At 42.3% G+C, this 5,408-nt stretch overlaps 1 protein-coding gene across 1 annotated transcript in view; it reads right to left on the bottom strand.

The window, feature by feature from the left end:
- Window positions 1-2,884, bottom strand: part of cdc42ep3 (CDC42 effector protein (Rho GTPase binding) 3) — a 6,433-nt gene extending 3,549 nt beyond the window's left edge. Inside the window, exon 1 of the mRNA XM_014019878.1 lies at window positions 2,670-2,884. The gene's annotated coding sequence lies outside the window, so the exon portion shown is untranslated. The remainder of the gene's footprint in view (window positions 1-2,669) is intronic.
- Window positions 2,885-5,408: the final 2,524 nt, after the last annotated feature.

Below are 5,408 nucleotides of genomic sequence, written 5' to 3'. Positions count from 1 at the left end.
GCTCCTGACAGAGCGTCACATTTTAGCTGCTCCTGACAGAGCGTCACATTTAAGCTGCTCCTGACAGAGCGTCACATTTTAGCTGCTCCTGACAGAGCTTCACATTTAAGCTGCTCCTGACAGAGCGTCACATTTTAGCTGCTCCTGACAGTTCACATTTAAGCTGCTCCTGACAGAGCGTCACATTTTAGCTGCTGTGGAAGTGGAGCATGGTTTCTGTAAAAGATGGAGGGATTTGATTGGAAGCAGCAGGGAGAAAAGTGAAAACATGGCGTGGTGGAGGAGAGGTGACGGCAGCGAGAGGACAGCGTGTCCATTTATGGACTTATTTATTTATGTGAGGACTGACAGCAGAGACCGTCCCCTGCAGAAATAAAAAACATGAAATGTAGGAGTCAGAGAGCATTCCTGCTGCTGCCTTATCAGAGTCCTTTTAGGAGGATCCTGTTTATTCCTGAGGATCATTAGTGTGGAGCCACAGAGACCGGCTCCTGTCGGGGGTCTGAATCCAAACATCTCAGACTCAGAACCAGTCCAGGACTCTGTTTGGACCTGTAAAACTGAAGCCACATCAATCTGTCACCCCACCATGGTAAATATAGCTGCTGTGATAAAAACAGCTGAAGTGTTTCTGTCAGGTGTCAGAGACGCTGAAGGAGGAGAGAGAAACAGGAAGAGGTGAGAATGAAGAATCTGCTGCAGTTTGATGGAAGATAAAACGATTCTGCTGCTGATTAAAACCAAACTCTTGTTTTCCTGTTTACATTTTTTAATCCAACAACTTCTGCTCATGTTCTGCCGCTTTAGCTGTTTGTATATCAAAAGGTTCGGCTCATCCTGAAGATGGGTTTCATGACTTTTGGATTTTTTTAAACATATTTTTTTTACAAATATTTTCTAAGATTCTTGAAATACTTGATTTGACTCAATTTTTTCTTATTTCAAGAATCTTACCAAGTAAAATTTTCTTACTCCACTGACAGATATTTTGACTTAATTTGAGTCAAATTTTCAGGCTAACAAGGCAAATAATCTTACACATTCTGAAAACAAGATAATTATTCTTACACAATCAGTTCTTGTTTAGTAAATCAGTCTCAGAACAAGATCAAAAAGACTTTTTGGATGGATATAAGATTTTAAAACTTGGTAAAAATGGACAGTTTTTGCAGTCTGTTTCATCTGGCTTTAGTTTTATTGCCTTTTGCTAATTTTAGCTCCTAGTCTTTTGCTTCTTTAGGTTATAGGCCTGAGCTAAAATTAGTTTCTTAATATGTTTTTCTAATTATAGTCTCTAGTAAGCCTTTTGCAACTTTTCGCTAGTTTTTACTACATTTAGCTAGTCTTTAGTTAATTTTAAGTCCTAGCTAGCCTTCTGCTAACTTTAGCTTCTAGCAAGCCATTTGTGACTTTTCACTATAAGCTAAGTTTTTGCTACTTTCAGCTAGCCATTTGTCCCTTTTATCGTTAGTTTCTTTTAGCTTTTAGCTAGTGCTCTGCTTCTTTCTTCTTCAGCAGATTTCAGCTGTTTTTCATTCTTCGTCATTCCAGCTAAAATCTCACAGAAACTGTAAATTTAACAGTTTTTTTTCCCTGCTTCTTTAGCTCGTCTTCCTGCAGCCCTCCTGACGTTTAGCTGATTTCTCTGCAGGGAGACGCTCAGGCCAAACAGGAAGCTGAAGGAACGCTGCTTCCTGTGGGCTCAGACTAGTACCTGGATCAGGACTTCAGCTGTTGACTGAGCGCCTTGGCCTCAAACATGATTATTGATCATTTTAACGGCGGTCTGATCCGGGTCAGGAGTTCTGGGTCAGGAATCTTAGCTGCAGAGTCCCACCCCTCAGAGCTGAGAGGCCGAAGGGCCGACCTTCACTTCAGAGCTTCTGCTGATCCATCACTTCGGCTCACAGAGCAAACATGAACAGAATTTAAAGAAAATGAGGAAACGTATAATTAGGCGCCTTTGATCCCTCCAGGTCAGGAGGTCCGTTTGAATCAGAATTTCAGCTGTTTTTGAAGCTGGTTCTAGCAGCTGTTTATAGTCCAACAGCTGCACTTCTGCACATTTTAAAGCCAAACATGCACCATTTTTTTGGATCCGCTCCAGAGGAAGACAACCTGCTTGATGCTTGTAACCATCCGTCCTCTCAGGGACCTGATCCGGTCCTCCAGGTGTTACTGGGTCAGCACCGGGCGATCTGGACCCAGTTCGGCCTGGAGCTGTGCCTCATCACTCAGCGAGCAGAGGGACAGGAATGAGGTCAGCGGGAGCGAGGCGATGACAACACAAAGATAAATTTAGGAGTCAAAGTGTCGGCTCGTGATCCGTCTGTATTTGTGGAGGTCTCGTGCATCGATGTCACTTTATTCTGAGCTGGAGTCGGTTTACTGCAGCTGAAATCTTTACAGTCAGGGTCACAGCGCTGCAGCAGAGAGCCTCTGTTTGAGGCTGTTCGAGAGAGAACAGAAGCTAACTGCAGCCTGCGCAAACACACAGGCTGAAGGCTTTAATTACAGCCTCAGGTCTGAGGAAGCTCAGCAGTGCCTGCTGGACTCTGAATCACATGAAACATGAACAGAATCAACAAACAGAAGAAATCCACTTCTGCTGAGCGTTACTGCAGCCTCTCAGTCCCTCTCTCCATCTGATCCAATCAAACATCACTCACCTCAGCTTGGCTCAGATCTGGAGCCTCTCCAGGTTCTGGGTCTGTGCTCTGATGGGTTCAGGTCCAGGATGAAGAGGAGTCCTGTCCTCGTGGGGCCCGGTGACACCGTCCTGCCCTGCGTCTCTGCCTCTGAGCTGAGCCTCAGTCTGCAGGACAGCTGTTTGAGGATTCCTCCACGACTCCTTTTTTTTCTGCTGCGGCAGTCTCCTCCTACATCTCGTCTCGCTCCCTCCTCTCCTCCTCTCTCCTTCCTGCTCGCTCTCACTCGTGTCCCTCTGCAGCACCTGTGCACGCCTGTCCTCGCTCCTCCGGCAGAGCGTTGGGTTTTTGTCTGCTCAGATCAGATGCAGACGTGCAGCCGGGTGCCACCCTGCCTCCTCTCCTCTCACCTGTGATGACTTCCTGTGCGGCGGCGAGCTGGTGTTTTCCTGCGCGCTGCAGCGGGGCGAGGCTCTGCAGCACTGCAGGGAGCAGCAGCTGCAGCGTTGAACCCACACTCTTGTCTCGCTGCAGGGATTAAAGGCCGGGAAGACGCTGCAGTGTCAGAACAGGATCCTTTTTATTCTCACGTTCTCACGCAGCAGACGTCTCATGGCAGCCAGCTCGGCGGTGATGTCACCGCTGTGTGCTGGATGAAATGAGTGTCTGTGAGCAGCAGTTGTTATTGAGCAGCAGATAAACAGCAGTTTGTAACGAGGCCTGATGTCACTGTGGCCTGAACACAACACTGTCCTCTCATTTACTGCAGGAGGAACCAACAAACCCTGGAAACTCCAGAYGGAAACTGAAAGCCCCAATAAGGTGTTCCTGTCCTCACTTTGAACAACCCAGAGATTCCTACACCCCTCCTGAAAATGTGTTTTCACCCTAATTATGAAAGAAAATTAAAAAACAGTAAAAAAAAACTGTTCTTACTTATTTTTTCCCCTTTCAGTAACGTCTGCTTCCTTCAGCTGAGGATGTTTTTGGTTTTTGTTGCTTTTAGTTCAGAGTTTAGAAGATAAAATGTTCCAAATGTCAAACAGGAAGTGTATATATCATAATAAAATCCATTTATTATTTTACTGTCATGCCGTTAGCTCATTAATCCTGTCTGATTTAAACTCTGAGTTTAATCAAAATGTTATCTACAACAGGTAAGACGTTAACTACTAACATTTCCAAAGAACCTCACTGCAAATGTCTAAAGTGTGACTTTAACAAGAATTAAAATCTGTTTTATTTTTTTATAAATGTTAAGCTAAGTTGGTGACTTAAAGATTATCTGGTAAAAAACAAAAACAAACATAATAATCAGTTTTTGGTTTTTATAGAAAGTAAAAAATGAGCTGAATATTTGTCACTTTGAACATTTTTCCATTCAGTCGAAACAAAAAAGCTCAAACTCGTCAGTTTCTTTTCATCAGGAGGATTCTGGGAATCGTAGGAGAGAATAAATTAATTTGCTGCAGCTTAACGAGAATCAGACGTGTTTCCACAGCTTGTGTGAAGCTAATTATATGTTTTTATTTTGCAAACTGCCACAAAGTTTCATCAGAACAAATTTTCTCCAGCAGACTCCTCCCACAGATCCAGAGGAGCTGAACTCTTCCTGTTTTTATAAATCAGTGTTTTTGTTTCTGCTGCAGGTGGGTCTGGTCCAGGTTCTTCTCTGATGTCCATCCTGGTCCTGGATCAGGTCAGTCCTCTGCTGACATCAGTCTGACCAACACAAACAGGAAGTTCTTCACTTTGTTCTTCAGGACTTGGTTCAGTCAGGTGAGGTGGGTTTGTGTGTCAACGCCTCACTCTGTTCACACAGCAGCCGGTTCCACCTTCACTCTTCGGCTGTGAGGACCACAGCCACCTTCAGCTGCACCACTCTGAGTCTGAGAAAGACAACACAGAGTTCTGATCCMGCAGCTGAAACGCTGGTTGGAAAAATTCTTAAAAGCAAAGAAGTGAAACAAACATTTTAGCTTTTCTCAACAGTTTTAATAAAWACAGTCTCTGTTTTATCTTAACTTCAGCATTTCATTTGACAGCTTTAGCTGCAGTTTTGCTACATTTAGCTGCAGGTTTGCCCATTTTAGCTGATTTTCAAACTTTAACTTTTGATTTATTACTATTAGCTTTGCTACTTTTGGCTTAGCAACTGTTTAGCTAATTTTAGCTACATTTGTTTCTACTTTTAGCTATAATCAAACAACTTTTAGCTACAYWTTTGCTAAGTTTGTCTACTTTTAACTATAATTTTGRTACTTTTAGCTAAACCTTTCATAATTTTGGCTACAATAATTAACTCAGCATCTGTTTAGCTACTTTAACAGTTTTGCAACTTTTAGCTCCAATTTTATACTTTTAGCTCCAGTTTTGTACTTTTAGCTCAGGTTTTGTTACTTTTGACTTAGCATCTCATTTGATTAGCATTTCTTATTCTATTTTTAGCTGCAAATTTCCCTCCTTCACCTATTATTTTTGCTATTTTATCTATGATTTTCCTACATTTAGTTAATATATTTACAATTTTGCGACTTTTAGCTATCGGTTTGCCAATAATAGTAGCCGTTTTGTTGATTTCAAAGCCTGTTTTGCTCTGTTGAAACTTTATCTGCAGCAGCTTTTAGCTTGCATTTTGTGCACTTCTGCTTGTTTTAATTTTAAAAACTTCATTTAGTTTTTTTTCCTCAATCATTTTCAGCAGTTGTTATACTTCTCTGCATTTTACATTTTAAATTCTAATAGCAGTAAATATTGTTG

This window comes from Austrofundulus limnaeus, unplaced genomic scaffold (assembly GCF_001266775.1).
Source record: "Austrofundulus limnaeus strain Quisiro unplaced genomic scaffold, Austrofundulus_limnaeus-1.0 Scaffold235, whole genome shotgun sequence".
Lineage (NCBI taxonomy): Eukaryota > Metazoa > Chordata > Actinopteri > Cyprinodontiformes > Rivulidae > Austrofundulus > Austrofundulus limnaeus.
Note: the sequence above shows the minus strand (reverse complement) of the source record. Positions and strands in the feature narration are given on the sequence as shown.